Source organism: Rhea pennata, chromosome 2 (assembly GCF_028389875.1).
Source record: "Rhea pennata isolate bPtePen1 chromosome 2, bPtePen1.pri, whole genome shotgun sequence".
NCBI lineage: Eukaryota > Metazoa > Chordata > Aves > Rheiformes > Rheidae > Rhea > Rhea pennata.
In genome coordinates, this window is record NC_084664.1 from 22,853,147 (window position 1) to 22,866,459 (window position 13,313).

Here is a 13,313-nt window from a genome sequence, read left to right on the forward strand (position 1 = left end):
TTTGATATGTCAGTCACAAATGAGAGCAAATGGAAAGCTCTGTGACATGAACAGACACTCTGACTTTTTAAGGCTGTGATAAAGCTCTCCATGGTTAATGTGGAGCACAGGACAGACAAGAAAGGCAGGGATAAATTGTTAACCTTTCCTACCCTTTCCTACGAATACTTTTAATTCCTCATAGTATAAAAATATACTCTCTTAGACTTTATGTTAAAAACCTGTTTTTAATGTAGCTTTCTCAGTTCGTGCTCCAGCCGTGGAGTTATGTGATGTCAGTTGTATCCACTTCACTTTGCAGGAGTGCAGATCTTGTACTTGGTTTTATTATAATTACTGATGCTGTGTGCTTGGTGACTTGTTCTTGTTAATTTGTGCTGGGCTGGGCATGATAATAGCATTTCTATGTGACAGGGTACAGTGCTGAATTACAGTCACTGTGGAGAAGTGTATTTTCTTGGATAGCTGAATAAATTATTTCTGGTTTATTTTACATCTCTGCCAGGTTAATGACGAATAAATGAATTTTGTACCAGGGCCTTGAAATGTTTGTAATGCTTTTGCAAGACCAAGCCAAGTGCTTTTTTGATTAAGTATTCTTGACCAAAGGTTGGGAAGAGCTTTTTAGTTCCCCTTACTTAATGTGAAGAATAATCATTTTTAGGGTTTGTAGGCCTCCAGTGCTGTCATGCAGGATGGAGTGGATGCTGAGATTAAACAGTTTTCTAAAGATAGAAGCACTGACAATGTGCTAGTAGTTCCACTGTACCTTTGCAGAGGCTGACAGTGTCCTTGCAGATGACTGGTTCACCGCACAGTTAGATTAAAGCCTTCTTGTCTGCTTTTATTCCTTTTTCTCCTCTGAATCTTTAATGTTGCATTTTCCTTTAGGATCCACTGCTGTCCAGAGTTGGCTACTTCTGCTCCTAGTGTGGGGCATTATGTAGTTCTGTTTAGTGTCTGTTAGTGATTTTGTGTGACTATGAATCAAACACTGCCATGCTTGCGGTGTAGCAAAGCACACTGAAAATTGATGGCAGCATGGTGGGATGCTCACATTATCTGAGATGCTTAACTTGGGATGCAGCTTCACAGTGAGTTAAGCTGTAAGGGCTGGTCACACAGTATAGTACCGTTCTTGCCCTCCACCCTTTCTTCTGTGCCTTCTGTGGCCCTTGTCCGATCGCACCCTGATCCATTTGGGCGCACGGGGACACACAGCAGCAAACTAATATGGCGGCAAAATGAGGGAGTTGGCCTGTGCCAACAGAGCCTGGGGAATTTCAAAGTCACAGCAGAGGAGAGGCTGAGACCATGGCAGTGTAGGGACACAGCAGGAACCCTTTGCTGTCAGGTGGCTGTTGAGCAGGCTCAGCCGTCCCCTGAAGCCTCACTCATGCCAGGAAGGTAACATTACTGGGGCCTCCATGGGCAATGAGGTGACAGGTTCTCAGGAGCATGGTTCTCAGCATGGGAGCTGTTTTTGCGCTGATGTGCAGGAGCCCATCTCTCCAAAGTAGTGACAGAAGGTGCTTAAGCACACTAGGTTCCGGCACTACTTGATTGTTGATCCCCTTTCTCTCTTTTCCCTTAAAGTCATTTGAACAAGATGTCCACCATCATCAGATTCAGAAATGACAACCATAAATAAAGACTTCGACTGGAAATACTCATTCACTGATAGTAAACTTGCATAAACTTGCAAGTTATTCAGCATGCCTATGCTTTCAGTCTCTGCTAATCCCAGAATCCTAAACAAAATCTGCAGAGAACAGAGCTGCACAAGCTCTGGCGGTTTTGAGAGCAGTTAATCTCATTTTGATTCTCTGTCCATCATACACTAGTGATATGATCTAGGTGGCCTAGCACCTTCTTTGGGCTTCCCAAACTAATAGAAAAAAATAACTGTTGTTACATGTTATTTGATTTTATTGATGCAGATAATTGGATCTGTTGATTGGTCTGAGTTAATTAATCACTTAAACCTTGACTCTTCAAGAACTCTTGGTGGAACTATGGCAATCTAGGTTTAAAAAACATATTTGACTTGGAGATCTTTCTCTGTTCTATCACTTATTCTGATGTGAAAAGTATGTGGAGTAAGAACCTCGATGCCTGTTCAGTAGTGCTTCCAGGGACTTCTCAGGTCTGTAAGGTGTGTCCACTTGTGTTCACAAGTGTGTGTAAGAATAAGCCTAGGGAATATTCTGTAGGGTGCTTTATTCAGAAACAGTTTTATTTTCAAACATTTGATACCCACTTGTTGAGTACTGTAATATTCTGAAGCAGTAGATTTCTTACGTGTGAGTTTGTTAGTTAAATATATTAGCTTGAAACATCCAGGTGATCCTTCATCTTCCAGTACTTCAGCTTCAGCTGGTCTCTTTTGTCTACAGAGCTTCTAGCCAAGAGTGTCAACAAAGGGATGTATATTTATCATATAAAACCTGGCTCTCTTGATTTCAAATATTTAATTTTAGGTAGGACAGTCATCCTTCCCTCAACTTCTCGACAGCTGAGTTTCAAAGGCTACTGATCTCTCAGGATATTATGGAGAAATCCTGTGAGTCTTTCAGCTACAGAGCAGAATAAGTCAGGAAATTTATATTTATTAAACTTTGTTTAAGATTTAGTGAGGTACATATTAAGTATTTCTTAATTGGCTGTAAATTATAATGATGCTCGAGTATGAAAAGATCTGCAGCATGCCCTAATACAAAGGAACTATTACTGTATTTAGTGGTCTCCTTTCATGAAGTAACATTTCAAAATTCCTTCCTATTCTGTGAATTCAGACACAGTTGAAATTAGTATGGGTTACTAGGTTACCATACATCAGCTGAGTTAGGGTACCAATCTGTCAGTATGTTCTTAATGTGTAGCAGATTCAGGGAATATGGCAAGAGTTCAAGCGAACAGATTGCATCAGCTTGAATTTGTTATAGACCAGGGTCAGTTAATGTGTTCATACATTAACTAAACTTATTACTGTGATGCATGATCATTTACGAAGCTGATATCACTCTGTGTGTGAGCAGAAGCTGCCTTTCAGTGGCAAGTGATGGCAAATTCTGGCTTTAAGGATGAACATAGTCCAGCTGTGCTTCTTTATTGCAAGTACCAGAACTACAAGAACTACTTTTTAATCCTGAGGTTAAATACCAGAAGGAATAATATCCTCCCACTGCTATCAAATAAACAGTCAAATCTGTCGTTTGTATTAAGTACTGATGTAGCTTTGGAAATACATGTATGCCACGTAAGTGTTTGTTGCCACACAATAGTATCATTTTGTCTTTTCTTTTTTCATCCATTTTTTCTCCAGTTAGGGAGAAAGCTCAGAAAACTGAATAATGGAAGTATTTAATGATTTAATACCATTAATTCATGGTATCCTGGCAAGAGGATAATCAGAATGAATAATGCTAATGACTGTGACAGGATATTCTCTTCTAAGACAAGATTACTAGTTTTAAATTCTTAATTATTCACTTTAGTCTCTGATAAGAAGAGATTCTTCACAGCAAGTCTATAGTTCAACAGCCTGCTAGACTTCTCAACTCTTGGCTAAGCTGTCTGTTGATTCCCTAAAAAATGCCTCTTTCTACTTCTTATTATTATAATTTCTGTTAATTCTTATGTTACAGAAACATTTTAAAAATCTTATGAAATTGGAGTACAAAAGCAGAAATTTATGCACAATTTATATGCACATTTTATATAGTAGCTTCTTATGTAGCTTTTATATTAAGATTCTTACTGTTCCTTTCATCGAGTATCTAATTAAAATTATTTAAAAATATTAATTGTATTTTATTCTATCAGGGTAAGCTGAGAGGAAAGTTACATAATGTCACCTTAAAAAAAAAACAAGTGATACAACCCGAAGTCTAATTTTAAGGATATCTTAATGACTTCTAGAAGGAAATTTTCACTAGGCATTTGAACGCTTCCTTCTTAGATTTACCTCTCTAAGGCAGTTCTAAGCAGCCACCTCTGTTTCTGTTTTAGCTCATGAAACACAAGTAAGGAGATAGATAGGTAAATAGAGAGGTTCCTGACACGGCATATCCGAAGTGCATGTTTTTTTCATTTCAGAGATTGTTCCATGTGTCAGAATGTGATTTCAAAAAGTTTCCACAATAGCTTTTGTCCAGAGGGTTCATTGTCTCTTAAAATCTGTGTTATTTGCATTCATTTCTGTTCTGTCCTTTTTGATATAAATGTCCAAGCAGAGCTTAATCATCCTTGGAACTGGTAGAGTTGTATTCCACCCGCACCAACCTCTGTCTGAAGCTGCTAGCATAGGCTCTGCAACTGTTACTTACAAAAAGGTTCTCTTAAATTCTGTCAGCACTGAACCTGTTTATGTTTTCAGATATAGACTTGATATTCTCTGTTTTCACATGATTAGGATGTGTGCAGTGTATCATAGAAGTGTCTTTTTGCAGGAATTAGGAGGAGGCATGGGGTGCCCCTCAACAGTGTGTGTGCTTTTATTATAGAAAATGAATATAACATTGTGTCAGTGAGTCATCTGTTAGCTGATTTAATTTATACTTTGTTTTCATGTTTTTAAGTGCCTAATGATTTTTTGTCAAGGAGGCAATGGTTTCACAGTTATAAGGCATACTTAGAATTCTGCACTTGCTACCTGTTCTGTAATAGAATATTTTTGCAATTTCTGTTTGGAAATAAAGACTTATTAGACATAGTTGTGAACTTTTTTCTTTTTGAATTTCTGAAATATAACAATTAAAAATATACCTTTTGAGGTATAGCAATGCAAAATATGCATTAAATTGAATCATCTACAGCAGTGTTATCAACTATTGGTATATATATGGACACTTCATTAAAAATGTATGAGGAAAAAACAAGTTGGGTATTTTTTATGGTGGTGTATTTATAAATATGTATTCCTTAAATAAGGCCTTCATATCATTTACCATCTTTTCCATTTGTGTGTGGCAACACAGCTAACTGTCTTTTTTGTTATTTCTAATGACTTGGAATAATTTTGTTTCTTATTTCAGCATACAGATTAAAGAAAAGCAAGCAAGAAAAGGAACAAAACAATCATCAAACAAAAATTGTTATAGTTTTTCTTTAAATACAGCTATGAAGTTTGAAAAAAGTCTCTGACAGTAACTAACATTTTGAAAACAGTGAGTAACTGAAAATGTGAAAAACATTGGGTATGAAAGTTTTTCACACATGATACTGACCATGACTACATGTAGTAGACATATCTAGTAGACCTTTAGGCATGTTTTAGTGGCTTGCTTGCTTGTTTTTTCTTACTGTAGATTTTGGTTGTATTATACACATACACACAGATACCTGACATAGATTGATTTTGAATAGACAAGTTTCAGAGAAAACATTTTGGCTCGGTGGATTTACCTTTTACTTTTGGGCAAGAGAAGACCATATAGTTTCCGTGCTATTTACCATGTCTTCTCCAAAGAGAAGCTGATTGTCTCATCAAACCAAGTCAAATATGTACATGCAGTTGTTTGTTAGTTCTGTGTGGACTATTATCCTTTAGGGCCCTCTAGGGCCTGAACTCAATTGCCAAATTTTATTGCAGTCAAAACAGAGGACTAGGAGGGAAAGGTTTTACTTGATCTCATAGACCACCAAATGCCTTCTACCCAAAGACGAAGGTAGGGGTGACTGTGACTACTTTCCTTCCCATAATGTGTCAGTGTTTCATAGATGATCAAAACCAAAGGGTTTATTTTGCTATGCAAACATATGGAATTGCATATGTGAGTAATACAGACACAAATATGTCCTCATGACCTGTGTTGTTTCTAAAGCAGAAATGCATTTGTGCCGTGAAAGGAGTGTACTTTAGGATAAGCTTTGCTAGCTCAAATATTTAGCTGATGAGACATCTTTTAACATGAGATATTTGACACAAAATTATGAGGTGTCAGACACTAGTTTGGCAATAGAGAACCATGAGGGGCATGCTATTAGCTGCACTGGTGTCAGATCAGTGCCAAATATTTGGAAATAAGAATGGCAACTGCTCAGCTATGTAGACTTGTCTTTGAAAACAGTCAGTTACTGTGAATGAAAACTGATGGACTGTTAACTTGGGCTGTGGAGGACAAGAGATATCTTAGTCTCCTCAGAAACAATTTAAATTCTCTGAGCAAGTTTCCCTACAGACTTTTCTATATCCTTGGAATCTATAAAACTACTTTTCTGACTTAAAGAGGTTTCTGCCCTTGCTCCTTGTTCAAATTCACCTTCAGCTAAACAGCATCCTTCTGTTTGCTATTGCTTGGACTTCAGTTGGAAAGAAGACCCCTGCCTGGTGATTAAGAGAGTGCAAGTGATAGGGTTGCTTGGTCTGCCTGCAAACTAAGTGAGAGCTGTCCCAGACAAAACATTGCCTCTTTCTCATCCCCTGCTGAGCAGGGGAGCAGTCTGAAACAAGTTGGCAGGGCAAGAGGAGAAAGGGAGGGAAATGGCTATACCTCTGCTTTCATCTCTCAGTCACAGTGCCTCCAGATCACAGCAAGCAGCCACTGGACACTCTGACCGTGAGACATCTGCCAGGGAGAAGGCACTTCTGTTAGCAAAGCACTTGCTCACTGGGCTTAGGAGAATTTATGAAGAATTTTTGCTGGGAGTTGCAAGATTGGCCAAGACTAGCTTAGGTTTTTCTCCTTCCCCAAAATATTGTTAGGCAGGAAGTGACATATGAAGTTGTTGCAGTAAAAGAGCGCTTAGCAGTCCATTAGGTTAGGCATAGGGCAAGAATGGACGAAGTCTAGTTCTCAAGCTGAAAGCTACGGCAATGGGCTGGTGGAATTTAGGTCATGGCTACCTCACAGCCAGCAACTGGGAAAATGTGCATATAGGCTGAAGAGGACACCGAGCATTTCAAAAAGAGAGCTGAGATGGTTGTGTTTTTCTCAAGGATCCCAGTATGCCTATGCTCTAGTATCCAAGTAGGTCTGTTTCTTGAGATGCGTGTGAATCTGTATTTTTTTGAGGTGTAAACTATGGCTTGCCTCTTCCATCCTGTATCAAATGTCTGTGTCATCCTTAATCTGTGGCCAGAGTTAATTAATAGTGAAGAAGAGTGTTAAGGTCTCACTCAGAGCCTGCACAGACTGATAGATGGAACTTTCTGGTTAATGGAGATACCATAATGAAAGCATTAGCTCATAAGTATATAAATGTGGCTGAAACTCTTTTATCATGTGAGTGAAAGTAGAGAGAGCCCAGCAAGGACTGAATTTAAGCAGCTGTCTGTTTTCTGCAGCACAGGGAAGCAAAGATGGATTAGTCCAGAAGCTTACATCCTGCCACTGTCACTGGAGGAAGAAATGCTGGATGAGCTGGGAAAAAGATAGAAGCATTAAAAGTGGAATAACTTTCATCATCTAAATTACTTTATCAGGTATTCTGAGAAACTTTAAGGGCAAAGATAATCTGACTGAATTCTAAAAGCTGCTTGCAAGGGCATTAGCTGTTTTCATTTAGCTTTTAATCTCCTTTATAAAAAATATAGTTGCTCTTGTACTATGTGTTGAGTTTCATCTGAGTAAAAAGCTCAGTACTGGTTCCTCTGTTTGAACTCCATCTCTAAAACTGATATTTCACCCTGAACAATATACATTACAGAAACACTGCTGTGAGCCTAGACATGAACATGTGAGTGGACTGCAGTCCAGTGCTGTCTCTCCAGTCAAACAGAGCCTTGTCACAGCTTCAGCAGCAGGGCTGTTACAGACTTCTAAGACCGTTTTCAGAGAGGTAAAATTATCTGAGATCAGAATCATCAGTAGTGGAGGAAGGAACTGAACTGGGTGATATGCTGCCTTGGTGAGTGACCTAAAACTGCAGTATGCTATGAAAGAGGACCATACAACTCTTACTCTAGCTGGATTTTAAATGAGTCAATTCCAGTTTTCCAAAATACAGATTTGTTAGATTCTCAGTAAAAGGTTCAAAGCTGATTCCGGAGAATTTAAAAATGTTCCCTAAGGCACTGGATTAGGAGTATAAGAGACAAGATTTAAGATAGTCTGAGTATACTTTTTATGATACATAGTGGAGAAATATTACAAAGGAACCTCAATGGAGGGGTGGGATTATTCATACGAAGTGGTACAGGAAGAGATCTGAAATGGAAGATTAAGGTAATCTGGCATTGAACACACTGTAATGTGCTAAATTGTTCTTCATCAAATACTGGTGTAAAATAACTTCCTTTAGAAAAGCTAGAAAATCTGAATTACTGGATGGGCTAGAATGGGAGGCCCATCAAGCAGCTCTGACACTACTGGCTGGACTTGGGCACATCACTTTTTGCTGTAAAGCTGAGTTAGGCAGTGGAAGGAAAAGCCTGGGGAAGTCTCAGTGGAAGTCTCTGGGGTGATGATTTGTAAGCTAAACTCCATGTTCCATAGTGACAGGCTGCTACTTCATGGTCAGAGTAAGTACTTCATATTATGAATGTCTACATCATAAACACCTACACTTATTAGATAAGTTTCATCATTCCTATCCTACACAGAATGTTTTTTGATGGTGCCTTAATCATAGAACTCTGAACTCTGTTGGCCATATTCACTATGCTATAATATGGATAATAATTTCCAGGATGAAATCTCTTTTTCTGAATATATTTAACATCTTTCATAAGAGTCTAAAATAGAAACTCTAAGAACATTAACTTAGAGCACTTTTCAAGTTCATCTTACTTGCAGTCCATTAGAGTGAAGTGACAACTGAGTTGTGACATGAAGTAATTACACTGATTGTGTTGTATATGCTCTGCATGAGCTAAATGATTTGCTGAGGATATTAATTTCAAAAGCCAGACAGCGAGAGATCAGCTGAGATGAAAGATCACAGCAAGGTGACTTCAGGCCAGGGAAAAAAAGAGAACAGGGGGATGTGTCCCAGAGCAGGAGTTCAGTGCTGTGCAGTCTAGCATTGAGCTGCAGTCGAACCATTTTGACCCTAAAGGTGGTCTTGATATGACTACATACAAATGTTGAAATCAAACTCATCACCATAGGTTCCCTTTATAGTCTATGGAAAGAAATGGAGCATAATTCATGTGACCTATTTTAAGCATCTACTGTAGGATGAGATGAATCATACCCTAGACTCCAGTCTTTATAAAAAGAGAGCTTACGGTGAATGGCTTGGCTATAACCTCTATGGTCACATGTTCCGTCCTGAGATCCAAAGTGTTAGTGAAGTGCAGATACTGATACAAGTCCAGACTGAGCTGTAATTACCCTATTTATAGGAAGTAGTAATGATTCTATGCTAACAAGAACTTCCATGCTCAAGCTGTTCCACACAGCTTAATTTCATTGTCATTTGCCAGAGGAAGTGACAAACCACTTTGCATTGACTAAGGTGCTGGTTTGTTCAGGAAACAGTGTTTTGCCATGTCCAAAACAAAACAACATCAGAAAGCCTGTAATCACCATGGCCATCATTGAGAGTGATTCAAACTCTACAAGGCAAAACACAAGGCAGTTCCTGAGCTGAAGCCCATGGAGCCCATGGAGCCTGAGCTGAAGCCCTCCCTGGAGCCCATGACCCAACTATCTCTGGCTCCCTTGTGTTTTTGGCCACTGGGGCTCAACTTGTCCCAACATGGGAGACTGGCCAAGGGCATCTGCTCTCTGAAATGCCAACTGAGTTAGGTTAACTGAGCCTTCTTCAGCAGTCAGAGGACAGAAACAGGCCCTTCATCCATCAGGTTGCTAACATGTCTGTGCTGACAGCAAAGAGCAAACTTGAAAAGGAGCTGAAATAGCAGAAAGGATTGCCTTTCTCACTGATTAACGTGATGTTCTTGCACAGCACCACTACCTGTATTGATAGTCCAGCCTCTCGGCAGCATGGGCTCCTCAAACCTCTGCCATTCCTTCACTGCACTGAGAAACACTGCTGACCAATTTCTGGCCCTGAGAAGTCTTTTCTCTCTTTCCTTTCCAAATGAGGCAGGCCTTTGCAGTCCAAAGGAACTGATATTTTTGCAGGAATCTTTTGTTTTTAATATCAATGCAGTAAAAGCAATGAGCAGTCTCTTGAACTGTCTCTGGCCATGCACTTAGTCCTCTGTTATTCCCTCTTCAAAATGGGAAAGACAGCACTTGATCCTCTCCCAATGGTGTTATGAGAGTAAACACACTACAACCTGAAATCTGTTTATGTTCTCTGTGATGGAGACTGTGGAGGAACTGCTGCAGATGAACAGCTTTTCCTCTCTAAAAATCCCAGTTTGTCTCTTACTGCTGTGGTCATTTCACACTTGATCTGTGTTTTGGTTGGACTGTGACATAAACCATCCATACACAGTTTACATGTATAGTACCATTATTATGAAACTTGAACTGAAAAAAAGGGAAAATAAATCAAAAGAACAAGGAGAAAAATTAATATTTTTGATCAGCCTTTCTCCTGTACTTCTTTACTATTTAATTTAAACCAGAGTTGGTCTTTTTTCCTCCTGCAGTAATCATCCAACTCCAAGAAGTGAAAATATACTTGCAAAACTAATAAATGAGAATCTGTTTTCAAAGATATTTATTTATGCACTGGCACTTCAGGGCGTTTAGAGGGTAATCTCAAACTGTGAGCACTGCACAGTGTAAATTTAGAAGCAATTTTTCTAAATGTCAAGCATTTATTACATGAAAAAAACATTTGGAGTGTGGAGCAGGTCCCCAGTGATATATGATGCATTTGGGGAAGGACTTCTTGGATGAACAGAAATAATATTTGAGAGATGAAAAGCAAATCCTCAATTTGAAATTGATTTGTGTACATGGAAAGGAAAGGAAATTAAACAAAGGTAGAAGGCCAACCAAGTGCTTTGCTTTGTCTCAGTTATAAACCTAATATAAGATAGCAGTTTTCTGAGCTTTTTATATCCAAGCTTATACTAGTCTTTTCTAGGATGTATGGCACATCTACCTCCTCTGCTCAGACTACTAGTATTTCTTTCTCACCCCCTTAATGGCTCTAGTGGACTCAGGTCAGACTGCAAGCTAATAAATCCTGAAGAATTTATTCATGGAGGCTTTTATCCACATAATATCTTACCTTAGTGTTAACATATCTCAAAGTACAAAGTAGCAAAGTGCAACTCTCTTAATTGGAGGCTGATAATATGGAAAATAAAGGATAGCTCTGTTGTGAGAAACCTGTGATGCCTGTTGTTTTGCTTAGAAGTACCAGCCACCTTGGAAGCTGGGACTGCAGCAATGTGACAGCCATCATGAGCAAAGAATGGACAGAAAAAATCTAGGATATCTTAAATCATGAAACTGTTGATGAGATGCCTGCCCACTGGGTGCTGTAGGATATTGAATTTACCTGGAGCTGCTGCCTCACCATGATGCACAGGACTCTGGGGTGTGTTGTAGAGGTCCTGTCTCAGGAGAAGAATACTTCTGGGAGGCATTCCTTGCCTCTCCCTATGCCATAGCTGGCTGCCGTGTTATCCACCATGTGTCCTCTAAGTACAGCCCATATGACCAGTCTCTATTGTCTCTTACACTTTTGGAGAGAGTCTTGTGCCAAGCCTTGATACCTCTAGAGCTTCTTCCAAAAGTGATGCAAAAGATTTGGATGGTGTTATGGCCTACAGAGAGAGTCCTGCATCCCCAGCTAAACAAGTTGAGGAAAGGATGCTGGGTGTAAATCCTGTCCTCAACCACAGAGTGGACCATGAAAAACACTATCATGAGTTCTCCTAAATATTTCTTGCTAGCTGGGCATACCATGGGCAGTAACACGGTGCTGCTGTCAAGAACCAGCTGTACATGTAGCTGTCAGGCTCATTAATTTGAGGTGGCACTACTCAGTGATTCATGTGAAGCCTGGCCAGAGTAAGCTCAATTTCCATCTCTTCCCTTTGTTGCTGGAAACTTTCCAGTCACTGGAGGTTAGAATGTGAGATGCAGCTGTGAAATGCAGATGTTCAGTTAGACCTTAGTTTTCCAAGGATGCACATGCCAACCTGATACAATGTAGAGGCAGCCCTACTTCAAGTGGGGGCAGGAGCAGAAGGTCTCCTGAGGCCAGTTTCAACCTCAGTTATTCCAGGATTTATATGTAAAGGTTATTATGTGGCCCTGCAAATACAGATTTTTGTACTTACATTTAGTGTTGGGAATATGGACATTTAAGCATGTGTGAGAGCATCTAGAGAGGGGCTTGAAACCCATGAAACTTACTGGGCATAGGCTGTGCCTATATAATCTATACAGTAGCAAGACTGATGTGTTCTGTCCCCTACTTTTCCTGAGAGGGAACAATTTAGTTCAGCAAAAAACAAAGCCTGAATTCTCTGTGTCCAGGAAAAATTGTATGGTGTAGAGAAAAGAACAGGACAGAGTGCACAGAGTTCAATTTGAAAAAAAAAAATGCATATAAACAAAATACATAAACATTTTTGTATGAAAACCTGAAAACTAAGGAGGCTGCACTAGAAAACTTTTCCTTAAATGAGGCTTATGACACAGAAGGCATCTGAAAGGAGGAAGAGAATCATTTCCCCCTGAAACACCAGGATACAAATCACAAGGGGTGGACAGAGTAAGTCATGCCAGTGCAGGACACTAAAAATATGCTAATAGTGGGAGACTTAAATTACTGCCACAGAGACCAGTTAAATGGTGGAGACACTAAGCTTTCCGTCACAGTCCATCAGTCTTAAGTCTGTCTTGAAGCAAGCAGCAGTAGAGCCCACTCCTCTGGAGTTAATCCTTAGCAGCAATAGGCTTTGTCCAAGGTACAAATGATGGAAAAGTCACTACCAGCTACTGCCTGCCCTGCCTACCTCCCTGGAGCCTCCCTCCCTGCCTGCCCCAGCTTGGGGCCATCAGTCACTGCCCTGCCACAGCCTCAGCCCCTAGACCCACACCCTGACCGTGCCTCCAGCCCATGGGCACCCGCCTGGTCTGCCCTCGGCCTGTTCCTGTCCCCGATGCTGGGGCTTCCCCAGTGCCTCACTTCTTGGGGTGAGGGGATGGACCCTGGCTGCGAGGCCTGGCCCTGCCGCTCGCCCTGGGGAGCTCCCGCTGCTGCCAGCCCCAGCTGCCACCTGCCTGCATGGCGTCCTGACGGCTGTTGGGTGACAGCAGGCGACAAGGTTGTGGATGGAGGTTATACGTTTTATTAGTCTGGCTAATATGGTTGGGAAAATAAATGGACAAGCTTTTGCCTGAAAGTTCTTTTTCATATCTGGAATTGATTGTATGAAGTTCAAAACAGTTGCCCCAAATTCAGCTAGATACATAGGAATCATGTTA